Source organism: Saccopteryx bilineata, chromosome 1, assembly GCF_036850765.1.
Source record: "Saccopteryx bilineata isolate mSacBil1 chromosome 1, mSacBil1_pri_phased_curated, whole genome shotgun sequence".
Classification (NCBI taxonomy): domain Eukaryota; kingdom Metazoa; phylum Chordata; class Mammalia; order Chiroptera; family Emballonuridae; genus Saccopteryx; species Saccopteryx bilineata.
Genome location: NC_089490.1, coordinates 5,713,270 through 5,738,924, shown reverse-complemented (window position 1 = coordinate 5,738,924; position 25,655 = coordinate 5,713,270). Strand labels below are relative to the sequence as shown.

Genomic DNA, 25,655 nt, shown 5'->3' with positions numbered 1-25,655 from the left:
TAAATAGGAATAAATAAAATCTAAAATAAATAAATAATTAGTAACGCCGAGTAATGGATATGTGAGAATTCATTGTAATATTCCTTTTACTCTTAAATATGCAAAAGAGTCTACCATAAAAAAGAAAAGGAAAAATACTGATTGACTCACAAAAGAGGGAATAGAAAATCTGAATAATCTTATTTTAATTAAAGAAATTTAATAACTGAACAATAACCTTCCAAAATACAAAGTATCAGAACTGGATGGGGTCATTGGGGAATTATACATTTAAGGAAGACATCATAACAATTATTCCCAAAGGATTGAATTAGAAAGAATACTTGCCAACTCGTTCAAGGAGGCCAACATTACCCTAACACCAAAACTAGACAAAGATATTACAAGAAAAGAAAACCGCAGGTCAATCTCTCTCATGAACATACATGCAAACATTAGCAAACTGAATCCAGCAGCTCATAGAAAGACTTACACACCATGTATGTCTAAATGGAATTCACCCAAGGTACGCAAGGCCGGTTCAACATTTGAAAATCAATTAATGTCATCTATCACATCAACAGGCTAATGAAAAACGATCACACGGTCATATCAATAGATGCAGAAAAAGCATTTGATAAAATCCAACTCATTTATGATAAAAAAAACTTTCAGCAAATTTAAAATAGAAGGGAATGTCTTTGATTTGATTCTTTTTAAAAAGCTATAAAAAATCGATAGCCAACGTCCTACTTAATGAGGAGAAACTGGAAGCCTCCAGCTAATATCGGGATGTCCCCTCTTAACACTCCGTTCCAGTGTCCTGTTGGAATTCCTGACTAATTCAGTCTGTCAAGAAGAGGAAGTAAAACTATGTACAAGACCTGTACTGACACATCCATCATTGGCACCCCAAGTCCACAGTTTACATTAAGATGTACACTTGGTGTCCTATCTTCTGCTATGAGTTTTGAGAAATGTCTAATGGCGTATGTCCCCCACGATAGTATCACCCCTGGTGGTCTTCCCTCAGCGATGAATGAGAGTCCCCGTTGTTCCACAGTCTCTCCAGCACTTGGTGTCACTGTTGCAGATTTCCGCGGTTCCACTTGTGTCACTGTTGCAGATTTCTGCCATTCCACCTGTTGTGTTGTGGTGTCTCCTTTTAATTGCTTTTCCCTGATGATGTGTGAGTGGAGCATCTTTTCCTGGGCTTATCTGCCATCTGTAGATCTTCTTTGGTGAGGTGTCTGTTTATATATTTTGCCCGCTTTTATTTATTTTTTTATACAATTGTTTATTTTCTTTTTGAATTTTAAGAGTTCTTTGCCTATGTTGAAAACTTGTCTCTATAAATGCAAATATTTTTTTTTCCTGGTCCATGGCTTGTATTTCTCATAGCAGACTTTTTTTTTTTTAAAGGGTGGGAAAGGCTTAGTTTTTTGTTTTGTTTTTTAATTTTATTTATTCATTTTAGAGAGGAGAGAGAGAGGGAGAGAGAGAGAGACAGAGAGAGAGGAGAGAGAGACAGGGGGGAGGAGCTGGAAGCATCAACTCCCATATGTGCCTTGACCAGGCAAGCCCAGGGTTTCGAACGGAGACCTCAGCATTTCCAGGTGGATGCTTTATCCACTGCGCCACCACAGGTCAGGCTGACTTTTTTTTTTTTTTGAAGTCCAATTTATCAATTACTTTTTTAATGAATTGTGCTTTTGCTGTTGCCAAGATCCCCCTTGAAGAGCCGCCATTCTGTAGGAGAAATGAAAAGCCACAGGCAGCTTCTTCCGCTCCCTGAGCGGTGAGAAAAGCGCGCTCAGTGGCGACGCGAAGGTCCGTGTCGGCTGAGCCTCTGCCTCTGGTGACGAAAGTCTGGACAGGATTGTCACTCTTTTCATCCACTGGACCGGTGGTTTGTTTTCTCTTTTCTTTTCCCATCCGAATGGGATCAGATCGAGAGCAGCAGCATCACAGATTCCTTTGACCATTTTTAACCTACTGTGCTGCAAAGAATTTGGGTCGTAGTTTCCACGAGCCTTTTTGGCTAGTAGCATGTTCTTTTCGAGGGTCAGAACAGTTCCTTAATTCTTCCCGCCTAGGATTTTGGTTTGGTCAACAGAAGAAAGAACGGTCGTGCTGCAGTTACTTAGGAAAGCTGTGCTCCGTTCTCAGCAGCGAAGGAAACTGGATGCTGCTCTGGCGTCTCAGAATGTCACTTGAACCTGGCTACTGTGGCGCAGCGCAAAGTGGGAATGTCACCTGAACCTGGCTACCGTGGCGCAGCGCAAAGTGGGAATGTCACCTGAACCTGGCTACCGTGGCGCAGCGCAAAGTGGGAATGTCACCCGAAACTGGCTACTGTGGCGCAGCGCAAAGTGGGAATGTCACCTGAACCTGGCTACTGTGGCGCAGCGCAAACTAGGAAAACGCTTTGCGCATTTCACAGGATAGGGACTCTGCAAAGGAGCTTCCACCCCAGGGGATGTAGCTCAGTGGAAGAGCGCTTGCTTCGCATGTAAGAGGCCCCGGGTTCAATCCCCGGCATCTCCACGAGGGTCGTTTTCTGAACCAGTCTTGTTTCTGGCCCTAAATGACTAATAAGCACAACATTCTAGGTTCAGCTTTTTCAACCATTCTTGTCTCTCGCCTAAAATGACTAAGTGCAATATTCCAGGTTCTCTCTTTGCAGTCATTCCTGCCCCTGGCCTTGAGTTATCAAATACAATATCCTACTTCTTTCTAATTTTTCCCGTTATCATTTCTTTAAATTGAGCTATATTCCCACCTGCATGTTGATGTCTTTTCCGTTTGGCTAACTAACCACTTCCTGGAGATTTCCCCGGGGTGTTTTTTATAATGTACAAAACCAGAGGGACAATTTAGAAGTAACCTCATGCTACGAATGGATCCAGGAAGTTGGAATATAGCAACATATCAAATCGTTTAGCTCCATCGAATGAGGTCCTAGCCATTCCCACTTTCCACTGGAAAATAATCAGTAAAAATAAAACCTCTTAGTAATTTTTTAAGGGCAGTGGAAAGCAGCATGATTTTTTTAGTATTGATATGGTTGTTGCATATCAGTCTTCAAGAGTTCATCCTAAGCCCGTAGGAGGCATTTCTTCATATATGGTAGTGACTAATCTAGTTACTTTATTTTTCTCCGCCTCTTCCGCTTTACTCAAGTTTCTGTGTGGGATGGTCCAGGGCGGGAGGTCTGGGAAAGCAGTCAATGTTCAGAATAGCCTCTGGAAATGGAAGGCCGAGTTGGTTGGGAAGCCGAAAAATGACTGCCTGGCTGAACCCAGGGTCGAGTTGAGGCTGCATTCTGGGCAACGGCGGGTGTACGAATATCTAATGTGATTTCTGCATTGCACTTCTTCCTTGATTTAATGGAGTGCTTTGGAATATTAACAATAAAAAAGCAATAATTAATTTACTCTAGTGTTTCTGTTCAGATTTAAAAATACTAAAAAATGTCACCAGGTGCCCTTGTGAAGAGAGGTTTCAATGCTTTATTTAATATGTATTTGTTTTGTGCTTTCTCTATGGTGTGATGTAACTGCTAAGTCAGAGGGTAGACCTGAGAGGAAGGGAGAGCAGATGCATCAGTAATATTTGCAACTCTGTATCATAATTACGTACTGGAGGTTTGTAAAAGACACAAGGGGACACAAGAGAGTAGGACAGAGGTCCCCAAACTACGGCCCTCGGGCCGCATGCGGCCCCCTGAGGCCATTTATCCGGCCCCCGCCGCACTTCTGGAAGGGGCACCTCTTTCATTGGTGGTCAGTGAGAGGAGCATAGTTCTCATTGAAATACTGGTCAGTTTGTTGATTTAAATTTACTTGTTCTTTATTTCAAATATTGTATTTGTTCCCGTTTTATTTTTTTACTTTAAAATAAGAGATGTGCAGTGTGCATAGGGATTTGTTCATAGTTTTTTTTTATAGTCCGGCCCTCCAACAAGCTGAGGGACAGTGAACTGGCCCCCTGTGTAAAAAGTTTGGGGACCCCTGGAGTAGGATCAACTCTTCTGGAGGAGGTAGGTCAGGGAACGCTTCACAAAAAATAGACACTGTGATGTGTGTTCAAGGATAAGTGGGGGGTTGAGAGCTGGAAATGACCATCAAAACGTTACTCCATGATCTACTCGGAATAAACACCATGTGTGTGACACGAATGAACACATGAAAGAAAACGCTGGAATATTTAGTTAGTTACGAATGGATGGAACACAGGGTGAGACCGGGAAACATAGAAGATGATGTAGGTTTTAACTCCCATCACCTTTGTCACCTCCCTCCCCTCTGGTGATCTTCAGTTTGTTATATTTGTATGAGTCTCTCCTTGGTTTTTTTGTCCATTCGTTTTGGCTATGGTAATGAACATGGACATACCTGTATCTTTTTGAACTAGTGTTTTTATTTTCTTCCGATAAATTCTGAGAAGTGGAATTGCTGGGTCGTAGGGTAGTTAATTTTAGTTGTGTTGAGGAATCTCCAGAGTATTTTCCACCGTGGCTGCACCGATTTACACTTCCGCCGACAGTGAGTGTGCAAGGGTCTGCTTTTCTCCACCTCCTCACCAGCATTGGTTATTTGTTGGCTTTTGGATAACAGCCATTCTGACAGATGTGCAGTGATCTCTCAGGGTGGTTTTGATGGACATTTCTTTGATGATTAGTAATATTGAGCATCTTTTCATGTGCCTGTTGGCCATCCGCATGTCTTTTTTGAAAAAAAAACATCTATTTCAGATACTCTGCCCATTTTGTAATTGGGTTTTGTTGCTGGGTTGAGTCATACAAGATCTTTATATGTTTTGGACGTTAACCCCTTATTGGATATATGATATGCAAATATTTTCTCCTATTCAGTCTCTGTCAATGTCAGTTATGTCACATTGGTCTAATGTGTCATGTAAGGCTGATGTTTTGATTCATTGATTTTCTGTTTGGATGATCTGTCTACAGTTGTCAATGGAGCATTAAAATTCTTAACTATGTTTTTTTTTTTTTGCTTTTTTATATTTTTCCGAAGCTGGAAACGGGGAGAGACAGTCAGACAGACTCCTGCATGCGCCCGACCGGGATCCACCCGGCACGCCCACCAGGGGCAACGCTCTGCCCACCAGGGGGCGATGCTCTGCCCCTCCGGGGCGTCGCTCTGTTGCGACCAGAGCCACTCTAGCTCCTGGGGCAGAGGCCAAGGAGCCATCCCCAGTGCCCAGGCCATCTTTGCTCCAGTGGAGCCTTGGCTGCGGGAGGGGAAGAGAGAGACAGAGAGGAAGGAGAGGGGGAGGGGTGGAGAAGCAGATGGGCGCTTCTCCTGTGTGCCCTGGCCGGGAATCGAACCCGGGACCCCTTGCACACCAGGCCAACGCTCTACCACTGAGCCAACCGGCCAAGGCTGATTTGATTTTTTTTTTTTTTTTTACTGTTTCTTCCCTTAGTTCTGTAAATAGTTGCTTTATATCTTCCAGTGCTGATTCAGTGCATATAAATAGTGTTATATCTTCTTGATGTAGTGCCCCCTTTATCTTTACAAAACATCCGTCTTTGTGTTTTGTTACTGTTGTTGTCTTGACATCAGTGTGTCAGATATAAGGGGGGCTACACCTGCTCTTTTGTGGATGTTATTTGCTTGAGAATCATTTCCTACTCTTTCATTTACATTTGTCTTTCATCTAAATTTGTCTTTGCTCCTTAGATGTGTCTTTTGAAGGCAGCATATGGTTGGGTTTTTATTTGATCCAAACTGCTACTCTGTTTGCCATTGTTGGTGAATTCGGTCTATTTACATTTAGGGTAATTATTGATGCATGAGGATTTCTTATAGCCATTTTATGTTTTCTTTTTTAGTAGCTCTGTTTCTCCATTGGTTCTTTTCCTTGGCATTTTTGTCAGTTTTGTTTGGTGTTATTCCATGCTTCTTTTTTCTGTATTCCTTTCTCTAATTTATGTGTCTCAATTTTGACTTTTTTGTGAGTGGCTACCATTTGTTTATTGAAAAAGAATGTTTCATATATACAGTAGTCCTTTGTCTTTTTTTTTTCTTTTTAATTTTTCTGAAGCTGGAAATGGGGAGAGACAGACAGACTCCCGCATGCGCCCAACCGGGATCCACCCGGCACGCCCACCAGGGGCGACGCTCTGCCCACCAGGGGGCGATGCTCTGCCCCTCTGGGGCGTAGCTCTGCTGTGACCAGAGCCACTCTAGTGCCTGGGGCAGAGGCCAAGGAGCCATCCCCAGCGCCCGGGCCATCCCCGCTCCAATGGAGCCTTGGCTGCGGGAGGGGAAGAGAGAGACAGAGAGGAAGTAGGGGGTGGGGGGTGGAGAAGCAAATGGGCGCTTCTCCCTATGTGCCCTGGCCGGGAATCGAACCCTGGTCCCCCGCACGCCAGGCCGACGCTCTACCGCTGAGCCAACCGGCCAGGGCCAGTTCTTTGTCTTTTAAATGTATCTGACTTTCATCCTCCTTCGCTAAGTCAGACCTTTATGCCATCTTCTTTTATGTTTTTATTGTTACAGATGATCCTTTTTATGCTATAGTTTGTTGGAAATTTTACTCATAGTTTTGTCACATTTTGTTATTTGTTTTAGGTAGAATAATCCTATTGAGTATTTTCTGCAGTGGGTGTTTTTGGTAATAAATTCCCTCAGCTTCTGTATGTTTAAAAAAATCTTTATTTCTTATTCATTTAAAGGATAACTTTGCTGGATATATGTGGGGTTTTTTTTGGCTGGTAATTTCTCTTTCTATAATTTAAATTATATACTCTCTTCTGGCTTGTAAAGTTTCTGCTGTAAAGTTCAATGACGACCTAATGGTCTTCCCTTTATATGTTACTTTCTTCTTTTGTCTGGCTGCTTTGAGAATTCTTTCTTTGTCATTAATTTTTGACAGTTTTGATACAATGTGCTTTGGAGAAAGCCTTTTTCAGTTAACTAGGTGCCTTCTGTTTGCTTCTGTTTGTTGGATTTGTGAATTGAACTCTTTCCATGTTTGGGAAGTTCTCATCAATTATTTATTTGAATAAGCTCTTCATTCCTTCATCTCTCCCTCTCTTCTTCTGGTCCCTACTATTCTTAGATTGCTCTTGATGATGGAGTCAGACAGTTCTCACAGAGCTATATCGTTTTTTTAATGCTCAGGCCTCTCCTTCCTGCGGCATCATTTCAGATGTCCATCTGAGTGCAAGCTGCCTGTGTGTGTTGTCTCACATCTTGTTGAGTATTTTCAGAACTTTAATCTTGCAGTCTCTGTCATTTGTATCCTAAATTTCCATGTGCTTAAGTTTGTTTTCTGGAGATTTAATTTTTCTTTCTGAACTGCATCGCTCCCTTGGTTATTCACGGTGTTTGATGGGTTCCTTCTCTGTTTGGACATCTGTGTGAGTGGCTCTTCTCTAGTAGATTCTACCAAGAGGTCTTTCTACAACTTCCCAGTAGATGGTGCTGAATGACAAGTTTTAGCTCTCTGTGCTGACACCCCCCCCCCCCCCCCCCCCCGTGATGCAGGCTGCTGTCCTCGTCGCTGTGTGTGATGCTGGTGGTGGGGTGGGCTGGGACCACCAGGTTCCGTCTTCGATTTTCCTCCTAATGAGGGCGCCCTTGGGCCTCTGCATGTACCTTCCCTGTGGCCGGAGGGGACCAGACACAGAGCACCCCCTTTGCACAGAAGAACAGTGGTTGTGTAGTGTCAGTCAATTCTTCTCAGCCTGGAGCACCAACCACGGAACCATCATGACTGTTCCCAGTGCTGCATCCCCTGCCTGGGTCCCTGCACTCAGCCATTGCTCCAGCTTCCTCCTGTGGGAGTGCTCCCTGGATCTCTCTGCTCCTCTCAGCAGAAGGACAGTCTCCTCCTGTGGGAGTGCTCCCTGGATCTCTCTGCTCCTCTCAGCAGAAGAACAGCTTCCTCCTGTGGGAGTGCTCCCTGGATCTCTCTGCTCCTCTCAGCAGAAAGACAGTCTCCTCCTGTGGGAGTGCCCCCTAGATCTCTCTGCTCCTCTCAGCAGGACAGTCTCCTCCTGTGGGAGTGCTCCCTGGATCTCTCTGCTCCTCTCAGCAGGACAGTCTCCTCCTGTGGGAGTGCTCCCTGGATCTCTCTGTTCCTCTCAGCGGAAGGACAGTCTCCTCCTGTGGGAGTGCTCCCTGGATCTCTCTGCTCCTCTCAGCAGAAGGACAGCTTCCTCCTGTGGGAGTGCTCCCTGGATCTCCCTGCTCCTCTCAGCAGAAAGACAGCTTCCTCCTGTGGGGGTGCTCCCTGGATCTCTCTGCTCCTCTCAGCAGAAGAACAGCTTCCTCCTGTGGGAGTGCTCCCTGGATCTCTCTGCTCCTCTCAGCAGAAAGACAGTCTCCTCCTGTGGGAGTGCCCCCTAGATCTCTCTGCTCCTCTCAGCAGGACAGCCTCCTCCTGTGGGGGTGCTCCCTGGATCTCTCTGCTCCTCTCAGCAGGACAGTCTCCTCCTGTGGGAGTGCTCCCTGGATCTCTCTGCTCCTCTCAGCGGAAGGACAGTCTCCTCCTGTGGGAGTGCTCCCTGGATCTCTCTGCTCCTCTCAGCGGAAGGACAGTCTCCTCCTGTGGGAGTGCTCCCTGGATCTCTCTGCTCCTCTCAGCAGAAGGACAGCTTCCTCCTGTGGGAGTGCTCCCTGGATCTCTCTGCTCCTCTCAGCAGAAGAACAGCTTCCTCCTGTGGGAGTGCTCCCTGGATCTCTCTGCTCCTCTCAGCAGGACAGTCTCCTCCTGTGGGAGTGCCCCCTAGATCTCTCTGTTCCTCTCAGCAGAAGAACAGCTTCCTCCTGTGGGAGTGCTCCCTGGATCTCTCTGCTCCTCTCAGCAGAACAGCTTCCTCCTGTGGGAGTGCTCCCTGGATCTCTCTGCTCCTCTCAGCAGGACAGTCTCCTCCTGTGGGAGTGCTCCCTGGATCTCTCTGCTCCTCTCAGCAGAAGGACAGTCTCCTCCTGTGGGAGTGCTCCCTAGATCTCTCTGCTCCTCTCAGCAGAAGGACAGTCTCCTCCTGTGGGAGTGCTCCCTGGATCTCTCTGCTCCTCTCAGCGGAAGGACAGTCTCCTCCTGTGGGAGTGCCCCCTAGATCTCTCTGCTCCTCTCAGCAGGACAGTCTCCTCCTGTGGGAGTGCTCCCTGGATCTCTCTGCTCCTCTCAGCGGAAGGACAGTCTCCTCCTGTGGGAGTGCTCCCTGGATCTCTCTGCTCCTCTCAGCAGGACAGTCTCCTCCTGTGGGAGTGCTCCCTGGATCTCTCTGCTCCTCTCAGCGGAAGGACAGTCTCCTCCTGTGGGAGTGCTCCCTGGATCTCTCTGCTCCTCTCAGCGGAAGGACAGTCTCCTCCTGTGGGAGTGCTCCCTGGATCTCTCTGCTCCTCTCAGCGGAAGGACAGTCTCCTCCTGTGGGGGTGCTCCCTGGATTGCTCTGCTCCTCTCAGCAGAAGGACAGTCTCCTCCTGTGGGAGTGCTCCCTGGATCGCTCTGCATCTCTCAGCAGAAAGACAGCTTCCTCCTGTGGGAGTGCTCCCTGGATCTCTCTGCTCCTCTCAGCAGAAAGACAGCTTCCTCCTGTGGGAGTGCTCCCTGGATTGCTCTGCTCCTCTCAGCGGAAGGACAGTCTCCTCCTGTGGGAGTGCTCCCTGGATCTCTCTGCTCCTCTCAGCGGAAGGACAGTCTCCTCCTGTGGGAGTGCTCCCTGGATCTCTCTGCTCCTCTCAGCAGAAGGACAGCTTCCTCCTGTGGGAGTGCTCCCTGGATCTCTCTGCTCCTCTCAGCAGAAGAACAGCTTCCTCCTGTGGGAGTGCTCCCTGGATCTCTCTGCTCCTCTCAGCAGGACAGTCTCCTCCTGTGGGAGTGCCCCCTAGATCTCTCTGCTACTCTCAGCGGAAGGACAGTCTCCTCCTGTGGGAGTGCTCCCTGGATCTCTCTGCTCCTCTCAGCAGAACAGCTTCCTCCTGTGGGAGTGCTCCCTGGATCTCTCTGCTCCTCTCAGCAGGACAGTCTCCTCCTGTGGGAGTGCTCCCTGGATCTCTCTGCTCCTCTCAGCAGAAGGACAGTCTCCTCCTGTGGGAGTGCTCCCTAGATCTCTCTGCTCCTCTCAGCGGAAGGACAGTCTCCTCCTGTGGGAGTGCCCCCTAGATCTCTCTGCTCCTCTCAGCAGAAGAACAGCTTCCTCCTGTGGGAGTGCTCCCTGGATCTCTCTGCTCCTCTCAGCAGAAGGACAGTCTCCTCCTGTGGGAGTGCTCCCTGGATCTCTCTGCTCCTCTCAGCAGAAGGACAGTCTCCTCCTGTGGGAGTGCTCCCTGGATCTCTCTGCTCCTCTCAGCAGAAGGACAGTCTCCTCCTGTGGGAGTGCTCCCTGGATCTCTCTGCTCCTCTCAGCAGAAGGACAGTCTCCTCCTGTGGGAGTGCTCCCTGGATCTCTCTGCTCCTCTCAGCGGAAGGACAGTCTCCTCCTGTGGGAGTGCTCCCTGGATCTCTCTGCTCCTCTCAGCAGAAGGACAGTCTCCTCCTGTGGGAGTGCTCCCTGGATTGCTCTGCTCCTCTCAGCAGAAGGACAGTCTCCTCCTGTGGGAGTGCTCCCTGGATCTCTCTGCTCCTCTCAGCAGGACAGTCTCCTCCTGTGGGAGTGCTCCCTGGATCGCTCTGCATCTCTCAGCAGGACAGTCTCCTCCTGTGGGAGTGCTCCCTGGATCTCTCTGCTCCTCTCAGCAGAAGGACAGTCTCCTCCTGTGGGGGTGCCCCCTGGATCTCTCTGCTCCTCTCAGCAGAAGGACAGTCTCCTCCTGTGGGAGTGCTCCCTGGATCTCTCTGCTCCTCTCAGCAGAAGGACAGTCTCCTCCTGTGGGAGTGCTCCCTGGATCTCTCTGCTCCTCTCAGCAGAAGGACAGTCTCCTCCTGTGGGAGTGCTCCCTGGATCTCTCTGCATCTCTCAGCAGGACAGTCTCCTCCTGTGGGAGTGCTCCCTGGATCTCTCTGCTCCTCTCAGCGGAAGGACAGTCTCCTCCTGTGGGAGTGCTCCCTAGATTGCTCTGCTCCTCTCAGCAGGACAGTCTCCTCCTGTGGGAGTGCTCCCTGGATCTCTCTGCTCCTCTCAGCAGAAAGACAGTCTCCTCCTGTGGGAGTGCTCCCTGGATCTCTCTGCTCCTCTCAGGCACAGCTGGGATTCCTCCCTCTCCAGGCTGAACCCCATGTGAACCCTCAGCTGCAGGGTGCATGCCTGGCTCCCCCCTTTCCTGACTCCCCCGTCCACTCCTGCTTGTCCACCTTTAGTTGATTCAACGTGTGGCTCTCACGGGTACCTGTACACTAAGCTAGTGCTCTTTTATTGAGTTATCAATGTTCAACTTGTTAAGAATGTCAGAGGGGGAGGACAAGGAGGTCTTCCAGGCCGCCCTTCCCCTGACATCACTCCAGTGTCTCACTGTTTTGATTGCAATTCCTTAATGACAAATGATGTCAAACATCTTTTGTGTACTTACAGAGGTTCCTCGTCTATCACAGGGGTTACGTTCCATAACTTCCTATAATAGACGGAAAGCCCTAAAGCAGCGACCCTGTATTTATTTTATTATTTACATATATTTTAAGGCTTTATTTCAATTTGATATTCTTTTAATATGTTTTTTTTTTTGTATCTTTCTGAAGTTGGAAACAGGGAGGCAGTCAGACAGACTCCTGCATGTGCCCGACCATGATCCACCTGGCACGCCCACCAGGGGTCGATGCTCTGCCCATCTGGGGCGTTGCTCTGTCGCGACCAGAGCCATTCTAGCACCTGAGGCAGAGGCCATGGAGCCATCCTCAGTGCCCAGGCCATCTTTGCTCCAATGGAGAGGGTGAGGGGTGGAGAAGCAGATGGGCACTTCTCCTGTGTGCCCTGGCTGGGAATCGAACCCAGGACTCCTGCACACCAGGCCGACGCTCTACCACTGAGCCAACCGGCCAGGGCCTAATATGTTTTAATTAATATTTTTATATTGTTTTCAATTATTTAGGCTAGAAAATGCTTATTTTACTGCAAAAATAATTAAAATAATAAATATATAAAAATACCTATATACTGCAAAATCCTGGGATATAGAGAAAAAAAATCCATCATACAAAATTAGATATATACAATTTAAAAATCTGCAATACAGTGAGATCACAAAAAGTGAACTGTGATATGGTGAAAGACGACTGTTTTTGCACCCGTATATCTTCTCTCGTGGGTATGTGCTCAGAAGTTTTGCTCAGAAGTTTTTATTTCCCCTTTGTATTTGAAGGATAGCTTTGATGGATATAGTATTCTTGGCTGGTACCTCCTCTCTTTCAGTACTTTGAATGTTTGGGTCCACTCTCTTCTGACTTGTAGAGTTTCTGCTGAGAAGTCTGATGATGATCTACTGGGCCTTCCTTTATATGTTATGTCCTTCTTTTTCATATCTGCCTTGAGGGTTGTTTCTTTGTCATTAATTTTTGACAATTTTATAATGATGTACCTTGGAGAAAGTCTGTTTGGGTTGAGGTAACTTGATGTTCTGTTTGCTTCTTGGATTTTGATATACTAATTATTCTTATATTGCTCTTTCATATGGAGTCAGACAATTCTTGTAGAGATCTATCATTAAAAAAATTTTGTGTGTGCGTAGGAATCGCCTATACTTCAGAATGCTTTATTAAGATCTTATTGCTGGCCTGACCTGTGGTGGTGCAGTGGATAAAGCGTCGACCTGGAAATGCTGAGGTTGCCGGTTTGAAACCCTGGGCTTGCCTGGTCAAGGCACATATGGGAGTTGATGCTTCCAGCTCCTCCCTCCTTCTCTCTCTCTCTGTCTCTCTCTCCTCTCTGTCTCTCTCTCTCCCTCTCTCTATCCTCTCTAAAAATGAATAAATAAATAAAATAAAAAGATCTTATTGCTTATGTAGTTAGATGCTGATTGAGCTATACAAGTTTCCCTGAGCCTGGTCCCAGGTCACTCTGTGTAGAGCTTCCGTGGCTGCTGGAAGCTGGGACACCCCTAGGCAGGGGCAGGACCTACAGTGGGGAGGACAGTGACTCCTAGGAGTTGTAGAAGGGGCAGTGGGCTTCAGGAGGGTCTCTGGGTCTCTGGGTAAGAGGTCAGGAGTCTAGGCTTAAGCCAGGTCCCAGGGGCAACATTTCCTGAGATGAGTCCAGTCCCAGCTCCTCTGGGGTTTCCAGAACTAAGGCCGGGTGTGGAGAGCAGTACTGTGGAGGGAGCAGGGGGCACTGTCTCCAGGCGCTGATGGAGCTAGGGTGAGCTTGGCAAAATGGCCGAGGTGATGGGTATGAAATCTGTGGCACTGGGCTTTCCTGCAGGACAGTGGTGGTGGTGGGAAGGGCATCCTTTATTTGGGGAATCATGCACCACAGCTGGGCTGGGTAGCCAGCCCCAGGCATGTGGGCAGTGGGTCTGCTGGGGTGGCCACAGCAGGCAAAGAAAACCAACTGTTGCCCACACCCCACTTTAAGCAACTGCACTCACGCAGGATGAGGCAGAGAACCTGCTGCATCAGGGGTGGAGTCATTTCTCGGGCCTGAGTGTCGACGCTCCCTCAATTCCTTAGTCTGGAATAACTCGGGGAGGCAGTTCCTTAAGTGTCCCGTTTCCTGAACCAAACCCATTCTACAAGTCTCAGGCGTTCCTTCACGCACTCACCTGGCTGGTCTCACCTCCTTAGCTTTTCTCACACCGCACTTGTGACAGGTTACGGAGGGAGATGGGGACTGGGAGGTGGCTCTGGTGGCCATGGGCAATCTCTGGGGTCAGGAGTCATGGTGCAGGTGGCCATGACTAGCGGCTGCCATAGTACAGGCGCACAGCCAGACCAATGAGAAGCGTGGCCAGGAAGAAGGCAGCGGTGAGCACGGCGTTGACCACCAGGGAGCAGGACACCCCAGAGAGACGGTGCTGCTGCTGCCGTGCGTCATGATGGCCGACAGGAGCCGTCCGTTCACTGCCCGGCTCAGCACCACGAGCGAGCGCTGCCCAGCCGGAGAAGCCCTCCCGGAGGCCTGGGCCAGGGCAGCCACCAGCACGCAGACCTAGCCGCTGCCGCTCGGTGTACACGGACGGCACGCCTGAGATGAGGCAGTACCGGATGAGAAGCAGCAGTCCGAATGGAGGGATATGCAGGGGCATGGGGCCAGCGCAGCTGCTGCAGGGGACCCCCCAGGAAGAGCGTTCCCAGGGTCCTGGAGGCCCCCAGTTGCATAGCAGGCCCCGCTGCCATCGGCAGCAGCAGCGCTAAGCCCCGGCGTGCAGACAGGCGGTGCCGGAGGCGGACGCAGTAGAGCAGGGCCGTGCTTCCAATCTTGAGATTGCTCAGCACCTGGTGGGTACTGGGGTCCGTGTAACGTTGGAGATAAATCACCAGGTTATTGTTAGCGCTGTAGAGCGAGGCTGAGAATGCGAAGGGCGCGGCCCGGCGCCAGGTGGGGCCCCCAGGGGCCATGATTGCCATCCCACCAGGAGAGAAAAGGCGCACAGCAGCAGCTTGGTCAGCTCAGCAGCACAGCTGAAGAGGGTCGGAAGGGCACCTGGCCATCCACATGGCACAGTGCCAACAATGGGGCATGGGCACCATAAATGGCAGTGGACAGGAGTAACATCAGGGTCCAGCGGGCCTGCCTAGGCCTGGCACACCTCCATTCTCTACACTCATGCCCACGCCAGTAACTACCTACCAGCAGTGAGGACTATAATATGTTTGGGGAGAATCAAGATATGGAGCCAGCCCCCAAGAGGGAGGAGCCGCACAGTACCTCACCAGGAAAAATACTGAGGACTCTAGTTAGCTGCAAATTCCATAGTCGGGGCGGGAAAGGGTCTGGTGGCCTTAGAAACTGTGGTCTTGGGACCAGTCCCCAGGGGGTTAGGGAGGGAGGAGTCCAGGGTGCTGGCTGATGAGCCACTGTCCACCCTCTGCAGGAAGGGAAGCAAGGACGAAGGTGGCAGGAAAGTTGAGATGGTAAATGGGTGACAGAAGCCAGCTCTGGTGTCTGTGGTCGAAGGCGTCCACCGGCGGGCCCCAGCTGCCCAGCCTGCTCCCCATGGCATCCGGAGCTGGCCAGGTCCCTTACGCAGTGACCGCAAACAGTCCCTCAGTGTCTTCTCCACACCGGGCAAGGCATCTGCCTGAGCTGAGCAGATGCCAGTGCAGGTGCCCACGGCAAAGCCCCATACTGCTGGTGCCCTCAGTCTGGCCACCACGTAGCCAGCCAGGAGGCCCTTGAGGAATGGGGAGGACAACAATGAACCGTCCTGGCCCACACCGCTGTGGACTTCGTCTCCTACACGCTGCTGCAGGCGCTCCAGCTGGTTCTTGAGAAACGCCAGGTCCTTAAGCTTGGGCAGGGAATCCTTGTCATCCACCAGCTTCCCTACCCCCCCCCCCCCCCCGTTGAACTTCTAAAAACGTTTTTTTGAGTCTCTTCTCTCTGTAGCATTTTTTTTTTTTTTTGGTATTTTTCTGAAGTGAGAAGAGGAGAGGCAGAGAGACAGACTCTTGCATGCACCGACTGAAATCCATGGAGCAAGCCCACTAGGGGGCGATGTTCTGCCCATCTGGGGCATCGCTCTGTTGCAACCAGAGCCATTCTAGCGCCTGGGGCAGAGGCCACAGAGCCATCCTCAGTGCCCGGGCCATCTTTGCTCCAATGGAGCCCTGGCTGCGGGAGGGGAAGAGAGAGACAGAGAGAAAGGAGAGGGGGAGGGGTGGGGAAGCAGATGGGCACTTCTCCTGTGTGCCCTTGCCGGGAATTGAACCCGGGACATTCACATTCTGTGCTGACGCTCTACCACTAACGCAACTGGCCGGGGCCTTCTGTAGCATCTTCAGTTGCCTGTCTTCAATGTCACTGATTCTCTCCTCTATCTGGCCTGTTCTATTAGCTGAACTTGCTACCTCATTTTTTAATTCATGTATTGAGTTCTTAATCTCTGTTTTTAAAGTTTTGATCTCCTTGGTGAAGTACTATTTTGTTCATTAATTTGTTTTTTGAGCTCATTACATTGCCTATCAGTGTTTTCTTGCATCTCATTGAGTATTTTCAGAACTTACATTTTGCATTCTCTATCATTTAACTCCAAGGTTTCCATGTGATTGAGATTGCTTTCTGGAGATTTTTCATTTTCTTTCTGAACTACTTGTCTGTCTTGTGTAACCCTGGTATTTGATCTCTTCTTTCTTGGTGGCACTTGAGAGTGATATTGTTAAGAACTCCAACAAAAAAACAACTAAAAAATAAAAAATAAAAATTGAAAAAATATAATGAAAAATATTAAAAAATAATGACAAGTAAAAAGAAAAACTACAAAAAACAAAGAGCAAAAGCCAAAAACCCCCACAAAATACCCACACAAATAATAAAAATATAAAAATTAAATAAAAAGAAATTCAAAGAACAAAGGATAATAAAAGAAAAAAAGAAAAAGAATTCAGCTTTGAAAGGTTACTGTTTTCTCCCCGTCGGTGTTGCTGTATTACAGGGTTTCGCTCTCTGAAACTCCTGGGCTGCCCTCTCTGGGATGTTGCTGTTGCAATGATGTAGGCAGGGCTGCAGTTATGTTGCGGGGGGGGGGGCATGTTGTGAGGGCTTTATGGCTTTACGGCTTTAGCAATGGTGATCTCACACCTCTGCGCACTCCTCCCCATGTCTCAACAGGCCAGGGGTTCAGACACAGGGCACCTCCGTTCTTCAGGCTAGAGAGTGTCCCTGGAGAGTTAGCTGTGGGGTCTGTCTCTGCCCCTCTCTGTACCTGTGAAGTGAGAGAGGTGGGGTCTGGGAGGCTGGGGGGCCGCACTTTGGTTTTCTCTGTCTCCGTACCAAGTGCAGGCTGCTGGCAGAGTGTGGGAACACTGGCCATGACCCCCGCTCTGCTGCTGCTTTGGTTTAGAATCACCCCCAATGCCCCTCAATCTCTCCTGAGCTCTCAGCAGAAGGAGGGGCAGTCACTCTGGGCTCCCTTCTCTGTCCCCAGCAGACAAAACCCAGACACCCTGAGCTTCCTTCCTCCCCAGAGAAAAAGAAAACCTGGTTACTCCGGGCTTCTCTCTCTGGAGCTGACCGTGAGTGTGTTTTACCTTCCACCCGCCTTCAACCCTTTTCATCTTTAGTCAGTAGAGCATGCAGACCTTTCAGGCATGCCTGTGAGTCCAGCTGGGATCCCTTTGCTGCATTATAATGATTCAACTTGTTGAAATTTAAAGGGGAGAGATCAGGAGTATCTCTCACGCTGTCATTTCTCTGACATTATCTCCCTGTAACTACCAGGATGTGAAGGACATATATACTGAAACAACACAGCATTATTGAACAGAGTTGAAAAGGACACAATGAAATGAAAATATATTCCATGTTCATGGATTGGAAGACTCAACACAGTTAAAATGGCCTTATTACCCAAATCAATATATAAATTTAATGCTATCCTCATCAAAATCCCAATGTCATTTTTTAAAAGAAATAGAACAAAAAATCACCAGGTCTGTATGGAACCATAAAAAACCCCCAAATAGCCAAAGCAACCCTGAGAAAAAAGAATGAAGCTGGAGGTATCATACTACCTGAATTCATATTATACTACAGAGCCACAATCATCAAAACAGCATGGTATTGGCAGAAAAACAGACACACAGACCAATGGAACAGAATAGAAAGTCCAGAAATAAAACCACATACATATAGACAAATAATCTTCAACAAAGGAGCCAAAAACACAAAGACTCTTCAATAAACAGTGCTGGGAAAACTGGAGAGCCACATGCTAAAGAATGAAACTTGACTAAAATTTGTCCCTTTGGACAAAAATTAATTCAAAATGGATCAATGACCTAAATATGAGATCTGAAACAATAACTTACATGGAAGAAAACATGGGTACTAAACTCATGGACCTTGGCCATAGAGAACAATTTATGAATTTGACCCCAAAGACAAGGGAAGTAAAGCCAACAATAAATGAATGGGACCATATTAAACTAAAAAGCTTCTGCACAGCCAAAGAAATTGACAACAAAACAAAATGGCAGCCACCAAATGGGAGATAATATTTGCAAACAGCAGCTCTGGTAAGAGGTTAATATCCAAAATACATAAAGAACTCACAAAGCTCATCAATAAACAAGCCAACAATCCAATTAAAACATGGGGAGAGGCCCTGACCGGTTGGCTCAGTGGTAGAGCGTCGACCTGGCGTGCAGGAGTCCTGGGTTCGATTCCCGGCCAGGGCACACAGGAGAAGTGCCCATCTGCTTCTCCACCCCTCCTCCTCTCCTCCCTCTCTGTCTCTCTCTTCCCCTCCTGCAGCCAAGGCTCCATTGGAGCAAAGTTGGCCCAGGCACTGAGGACGGCTCCATGGCCTCTGCCTCAGGTGCTGGAATGGCTCTGGTTGCCACAGAGCAATGCCCAGATGGGTAGAGCATCGCCCCCTGGTGGGCATGCCGGGTGGATTCCGGTTGGGCACATGCGGGAGTCTGTCTGACTGTCTCTCCCCGTTTCCAACTTCAGAAAAATACAAAACAAAACAAACAAACAAAAAAAAACATGGGAGAGGACCTGAACGGACACTTCTCCTGAGAAGACATACAAAAGGCCAACAGATATATGAAAAGATGCTCATCTTCACTAGCAATTAGAGGAATACAAATCAAAACTACAATGAGATACCACCTCACACCTGTTGGATTAGCTATTATCAACAAGACAGGTAATAACAAGTGTTGGAGAGGCTGTGGAGAAGAAGGAGCCCATATTCACTGTTGGTGGGAATGTAGACCAGCCATTATGGAAGAAAGTATGGTGGTTCCTCAAAAAATTAAGAATAGAACTATGACCCAGCAATCCCTCTACTGAGTATCTACCCAAAAAACTCAAAAGCATTAGTATGTAAAGACACATACACCCCCATATTCATTGCAGCATTATTTACAATGACTAATTCATGGAAACAACCGAAGTGTTCCTCGATAGAGGATTAGATAAAGAAGATGTGGTACATATATACAATGGGATGCCACTCAGCCATAAGAAATGATGACATAGTGCCATTTATGAGGACATGCATGAACCTTCAGAACATTATACTGAGTGAAATAAGTAAATCAGATAAAGCTAAGAACTATATGATTCCACATAGGTGGGATATAAAATTGAGACTCACGGACACAGATAAAAGTGAAGTGGTTCCTGGGGGAGGGGTGTGTGGAGGAGGGGGTTGGGAGAAGGGTTTAAAGAGGGACAAATATAAAATGATTTGACTTTAGGTGATGGGTATACAACATAATCAACAACTCAAATGCTATAGAAATGTTTATCCGAAACCTATGTACTCTTATTGATCAATGTTAACCTGTTAAATTTAATTTTCCAAATAAAATTAAAACAAACAAAAAAAAGGCGCTGGATGGTTGGCTCAGTGGTAGAATGTTGGCCTGGCGTGTGCAAGTCCCGGGTTCAATTCCCAGTCAGGACACTCAAGAGAGGCACCCATTTGCTTCTCCACCCCTCCCCTTCTTCTCTCTCTCTTTCTCTCTCTCTTTCCCTTCTGCAGCCGTGGCTCTATTGGAGCGAATTGGCCCCAGGTGCTGAGGATGGTTCCATGGCCTCCAGCTCAGGCACTAAGAAGAGCTCAGTTGCTGAGCAACGGAGCAATGCCCCAGAAGGGTAGAGCATTGCCCCCTAGGGGGCTTGCTGGGTGGATCTAAGTCGGGGTGCATTTGGGAGCCTGTCTCTCTGTCTCCCCTCCTCTCACTGAATAAAAAAATAATAATTAAAAAAAATAAAAATCTCTTAAGTAGCCACTGAAAGTATTTTCCTACTTATTCATGTATATAAAGATGTTTCTTCATCCAATTATTCATTTATTTTTTTAAAATGATTCAGATATTTACTTATGTCAGGTATTATACAATAGTAAGCACTGAAATGCAATGAGGGATGACACAGAGTCTCAGCTGACCTTCAGAAAGGCCCCTTGCTTTCTTTTCTTTCATGTCACCCCACCCTTGTGCAGCCCCACCCCCCCACCCCCCACCCCCCCTTGAATCAGTCGGCAAGATACAGAGAAGACCTGACTTTGGTTGGTGGACACACAATGCAATATATGGATGATGTATCATAGACTCACACTCTTAAGGCCTATATAATCTTATCCACCAACGTCACCCCAATAAATGTAATTGACAAAAAAGACACATACGAGGAGACACCGAGACCTCCCACTGACATGCGAATGGACCGCTTTAGAAGCAGATCCTCCAAACACAATTAAATCTTCAGAAGACAGCGTTCCCTGAATTCGGCTTCACACGCCCTGGCTGGGTAGTTCAGTAGTTAGAACACCTTCCAGATATGCCAAAGTTGTGAGTTCAGGTTGTGGATTTGATTCCTGGTCAGGGCACATACAAGAAAGAACCAATGGATGCACACGTAAGTGGAACAACAGAGTGATGTTCCTCTCTCTCTAAAAAAATTAAATATATATTTTTAAAATTCAACTTTATGAAATACCTGAGTCCAGAACCACCAGTGTTTCCTGACCCACTGAATCTGTGAGATAATAAATACTTATGTTTTTTAATCCACTAAATTTTGGAGTATATGTCAGCAGTGGATAACGATCGGTATTCACAATAAGCTGTGTTTTACATTTATTTTAGGGGAATCATTGTTCCTTATTTTAAAAAAAGAATTTTTATGTTTCTTTCAAGGCTGCAGATTGTTATCAGATACTACGTTTCTTGAAAATCAAATAACGGTGCTGTCATTTTTCTCTTTTCATCCCGAAAAAAAACCTGAAGTCTTTGTGTAGGCTGTCCAGTACGCCTTATCCTCCAGAGGAGCCTGGACCCACCGTTAGAACATGAACTGGCGAAAGAAATGGACAACTGTACTTATTTTAGAGCAGTCATGGTCTGTGCCCACCGTGTGGGTCCACCCTGGTCCTACCGGATACAGCTGAGGGTCTCCGGGGAGGGGAGACAATGAGACGTGCTGGCGTGGTCTCGTCGGTGGTTGAACCAGCCTGGTCTCCACTCCGCCTCTCTCCCGGAGTCCAGCCGTCCTGGACCGCACCCGCTCCCGCCTGTGCACGGTCGGGCTCCCCAGCTGTCCCCTCCGGTCCACTGGGCACTCCTATCAGTTCACCTGGATTTGCTCACAGGTCGTGCGTCCCGGGACCTCTCTGACCGAGGCGGGGGGAAAGCCTTCTCGGTTTGCATCGCTTGGAGAAGGATGGGTCCCGGCGACTGGAAAACCGTTCCCCCTGTGGAAAGGAAAGCCTCCCGGGAAACGCGGGTCTAGGCTTCAGTTTAGAATGAATGACCAGTTTCCAGCTTCCTTCCGCGTTCTCCCTTCCGAAGACTCAGAGCAGGACCCGAGGGTTCCCAGTCTCCGGATCTGTTGTATTCTTTGGATTAATGAAGACCAAACCGTCACAGAGAGCAGTCATCCTTATGCTTTAGCCCCTCCAGTTGCTGGAAGAAAAGAGGAATACAGTGTTTTGTTTTTGTTTCCGATGTTCTGTGCTTTCTTAGAGGGAAGAGCAGCCTGGTTTGGGCAGCTCGGTTGGTTAGAGCCCCGCTGGGTGCCGGCCGGGATTCCTGCTCGGGAATCTGTCTGTCTCTCTTCTCGCCTCTCTCTCCACAAGCAATAAATAAACGTTAACAAAGCGTGCACAGCAGTTTCTGGAGTCTGGGAATGGGGTGCAGAAATGGGGAGGGGAATTGGGGGGAGCTTCGTAGATACCGTCGTTAAAAACATCCATTGACAACGCGTTTTTATTTTTTCCTGTATGGTTAAAAGCAAGAGTTAATAAAACTCTCAGAAAAGGAGTGCCCAGGGAGAATGTCTCTTACTGAGATTTCCGAGCCCAGGGTGTTCTCATCAGCTACCGAATGTCTGCAAGATACAGAATCACTCGGTAGTTGATTCATAGAAAAGAGAGGCGTGGAAATTCTCTCCTGTACGGCAGAACGAAATGCGCTTATTTTAGAAACGTAAACTCACATTTTTGCCACAAGAAGGCAGTTTAGAAAAGCTTGCTGCGTGAGGAGGGGATGTAGCTCAGTGGTAGAGCGCATGCTTAGCATGCATGAGGTCCTGGGTTCGATCCCCAGCATCTCCAGGGTTTTTTTTCTTGTTTCCTGGATGTGGAAGCATCATCCAATCTGCAAACAAATTCGTGTTTTCGCTTCCGGGTGGGTGCTGAGGTGTGGAGTGAGGGGTGGGAGGGTGGGGGGCTCCTCTCTCGGGTTTCACGTTCTGAGGTTGTTCAAACGCAAATACAGACGGAGAGCGGCCCCAGACTGGAGGTGGGGCTGCCGCTGCCTCGCACGTCTCCTGCTTCCCACGTCAAAACGGGCTTAGAGCTTGTGGACAGGGTCTAACTCTAAGGCAACACTGCGCCCCGAAGAACTGTGTACAGAGACAACGCGAAATCAGACGTTATGACTTACTGGACTGACGACCATTGATTGCAATTAGCATCGCTATGTTATGTTATCTGCACCAATAGAAATGCCTCCCTTCTGTTGATAGATAATCATCGCCCCTCCCACAAACACCCCTCTGCTTTTGTCTCCTCGTTGGAGAACCCCTTGGGCTCCTGCCTGAATCAGTGTGACCAGAATAGCTATTCTTATGGATATGAAATAAATGCTTCTTGTCCCTTGGTTTGGAAAAGCCCTTTTGTTTTTAGGTTAACAGGACTCAATAACAGAAAGGTAGATTTCAACAGAAGATTTCTAGAAAGAAAACACGTATTTCCCAGGCCAGAGGCTATGATAATATTAAGTAAATCTAGCTTCTTACAACGTGGATAGCAATTCTCTCAGAAATCGAACACAAAGGAGTGAAATAGAAACATTTGACACAAACACACTTCTCCCTCTGTGCGCTCTGTCAGTGAGCTGTGGACAGAAACTGTCCATCCTGCTCGCATTTTTAATCTTAAAATGTGCCTTACTGATTCTAACAGAACTTGCTTCAATTCTCTCAAACGACAGGAAAAAAAATCCCCTTGTTGGGCAGATAAAATATTTTATGCTCACTTTGTTAAAGATGGCGCTGCCCACGTGGAGGCCGTCACCCAGGTGATATTAATGTGTGTTGGGGGCGGGCTGTGGGCAGGCAGAATCCTTGTAGCCTGGGGCTTGGTTTTGGGATTAAGCCTTTCCCACCCTTTTTGATGTGGGGTGGTACAATCCCATCATGCCCCAGATAAGTGACTTTGTATTAGAGACTTCCCTATTTTGTATATTGGAATAAAGGTCTGGATTTCTACACTATAAAATGGGGGCAGAACAGGAGCTTGCTCTCTTGGTTCCTGAGATTAGCATTAGAGAGCAGAGAGCAGAGAGGAGAGCAGAGAAAGGCCACGTGCAAGAGGCCAGGAGAAGCAGCCAAGATGGCGGAGTGTTGAGTGAGAAGCCAGTTTGTGCAGAGAGAAGGAAGGAGATGGGGAACAGAGGTGAGTAAGTCTGGTGAGCTAGAAACCTTTGATTCTAGGAAACTCGGATAAATCAGTAGCTTCGTGAGCACTGAATGTGAGTGGGTTTTGGAGCCCAGTGTGTGTTTTTTACTTGCCCGCCGGGTGCAAGCTAGGATTAAAGATGACATGGCCCATCAGTTTTTGGCTCCGTTGTTTCTTTACCGACTGTCCGAATCCAATGCGAACCTGCATGGGCCAGGCAGCTGTGATAGTGGCCCTGGCCATGGCTCCTGGCTTTACACAAGGGAAGGGCATTTAGAAAACAGTTTTCTGTGGTTTGGGTTTTTTTTCCCCTCTGCTGAATCTTTATCAACTCCGGAGGTGTAGGAAGCCCCTGGCTGGCTGTGGTTACGTCTAAGACTTACAGGTGCAAAGACTGAGGGTCAGAAAGTAATGATGGCCACCCCCTGGACATCAGACTCTGGTGCTTGGGTCTGACAGCCGCGGGTGGGCGCAGTGCCGTGCCACCTGTCTGGTAAGAAGACACACCGCATTACGGCAGGGTCTCTGAATAAGCCCCGTCACGAGTGGCGCTCTAAAGCCTACATTCTATTAGCTGCTGTGATCTGCAGGCCACGCAGTCCTGTGCTGTCACTTACTGAGCGACTGTTCTCGCCTGCATCCGTTACAGGCCCATCATAGAGCGTCTCTGATGTCGCCTTCAGGGCATTAGAACCCTTGGAACTGAATGTAAACTAATAGCCATGGCATTTCCCACTGAGTAGTCAGTCAGGAACGGCCTCACAGAATGATTCCTTGCGGCTCCCTCATTCTCCACGAGCCTCATTCCTCACCATGGCGGCGAGCTGTCGGGAGACTGCGATTCTCCCCGGTAGCCAGTTCTGACTTGTAGCTGCTCCGCGCCCTCGACCCCTTCTCCACCTTGTGTTCTTTCGTAGTCACTTCGGGTCACTAGGCTGTGTGATCAGCGTGGTTGCAAGACTGCTTCTCTGATTCTTCTATTCCAAGTCACATAAAGCGACTCTCGTTTAACCAGTAAAAAGTTTGGGTACATGTTGGGCGGATAAAGTGTATTATGCTCACTTTGTTAAAGATAACACAAGGAGGCCGTCACCCAGGTGATATTAATGTGTGTTGGGGTGGGCTAAAGGCAGGCAGAATCCTTTAGCCTGGGGCTTGGTTTTGGGATTAAGCCTTTCCTACCCTTTTTGATGTAGGGCGGTACAATCCTATCATGCCTCAGAGAAGTGACTTTGTATTAGAGACTTCCCTATTTTGTATATTGGATTAAGGGTTTTGAATCTACACTATAAAATAGGGGTAGAATGGGAGCTTGGGCTCTTGGTTCCTGAGATAATCATTAGAAGAGAGAGCAGAGGAGAGCAGAGAAAGGCCACGTGGAGGAGGCCAGGAGAAGCAGCCAAGATGGCGGAATGTTGAGTGAGATGCCAATTTGGGCAGAGTCTGTATCTGGGATAAGGAAAGGAGATGGGGAACAGAGGTGAATAAGTCTGGTGAGCTAGAAACCTTTGATTCTAGGAAACTCGGATAAGTCAGTAGCTTTGTGAGCACTGAATGTGACTGGGTTTTGGAGCCCAGTGTGTATTTTTACTTGCCCGCCGGGTGCAAAGCTAGAATTAAAGACTATGGCCCACCAGTTTTTGGCTCCGCTGTTTCTTTGCCGACTGTCCGAATCCAATGCGAACCTGCATGGGCCGGGCTGCTGTGATAGTGGCCCTGGCCCTGCCTCCTGGCCTTACAGTACAGTTTAAGAGCAGTGCCCTGACTGAAGTATTTTATCTGGTAGATCATGTGTGCTCTGAGTGACAAGAGGGATTAAAAAAAATCAATATAGTTCCCTTTAGATCCCAGTTTTTTAATTTTATTTTTTATTAATTTTACTAGGGTGACATCAATAAATCAGGATACATATGTTCAAAGAAAACATGTCCAGGATATCTTGTCAATCAATTATGTTGCATACCCATCACCCAAAGTCAGATTGTCCTCCGTCACTGTTGGGCAGATAAAATATATTATGCTCACTTTGTTAAAGATGGCACTGCCCACGTGGAAGCCATCATCCAGGTGATATTAATGTGTGTTGGGGGAGGGTTGTGGGCAGGCAGGATCCTTGTAGCCTGGGGCTTGGTTTTAGGACTAAGCCTTTCCCACCCTTTTTGATGTGGGCTGGTACGATCCCATCATGCC

General features: G+C 48.0%; 2 non-coding genes and 1 pseudogene across 2 annotated transcripts; 2 read left to right on the top strand and 1 right to left on the bottom strand.

The window, feature by feature from the left end:
* Window positions 1–2,454: 2,454 nt before the first annotated feature.
* Window positions 2,455–2,526, top strand: TRNAA-CGC (transfer RNA alanine (anticodon CGC)). Its single transcript has one exon. It is a non-coding gene; the product is annotated as a tRNA-Ala (tRNA).
* An 11,258-nt stretch (window positions 2,527–13,784) lies between these two features.
* On the bottom strand, window positions 13,785–14,655 carry LOC136319757 (probable UDP-sugar transporter protein SLC35A4; annotated as a pseudogene).
* Window positions 14,656–22,046: 7,391 nt separating this feature from the next.
* Window positions 22,047–22,118, top strand: TRNAA-AGC (transfer RNA alanine (anticodon AGC)). Its single transcript has one exon. It is a non-coding gene; the product is annotated as a tRNA-Ala (tRNA).
* Window positions 22,119–25,655: the final 3,537 nt, after the last annotated feature.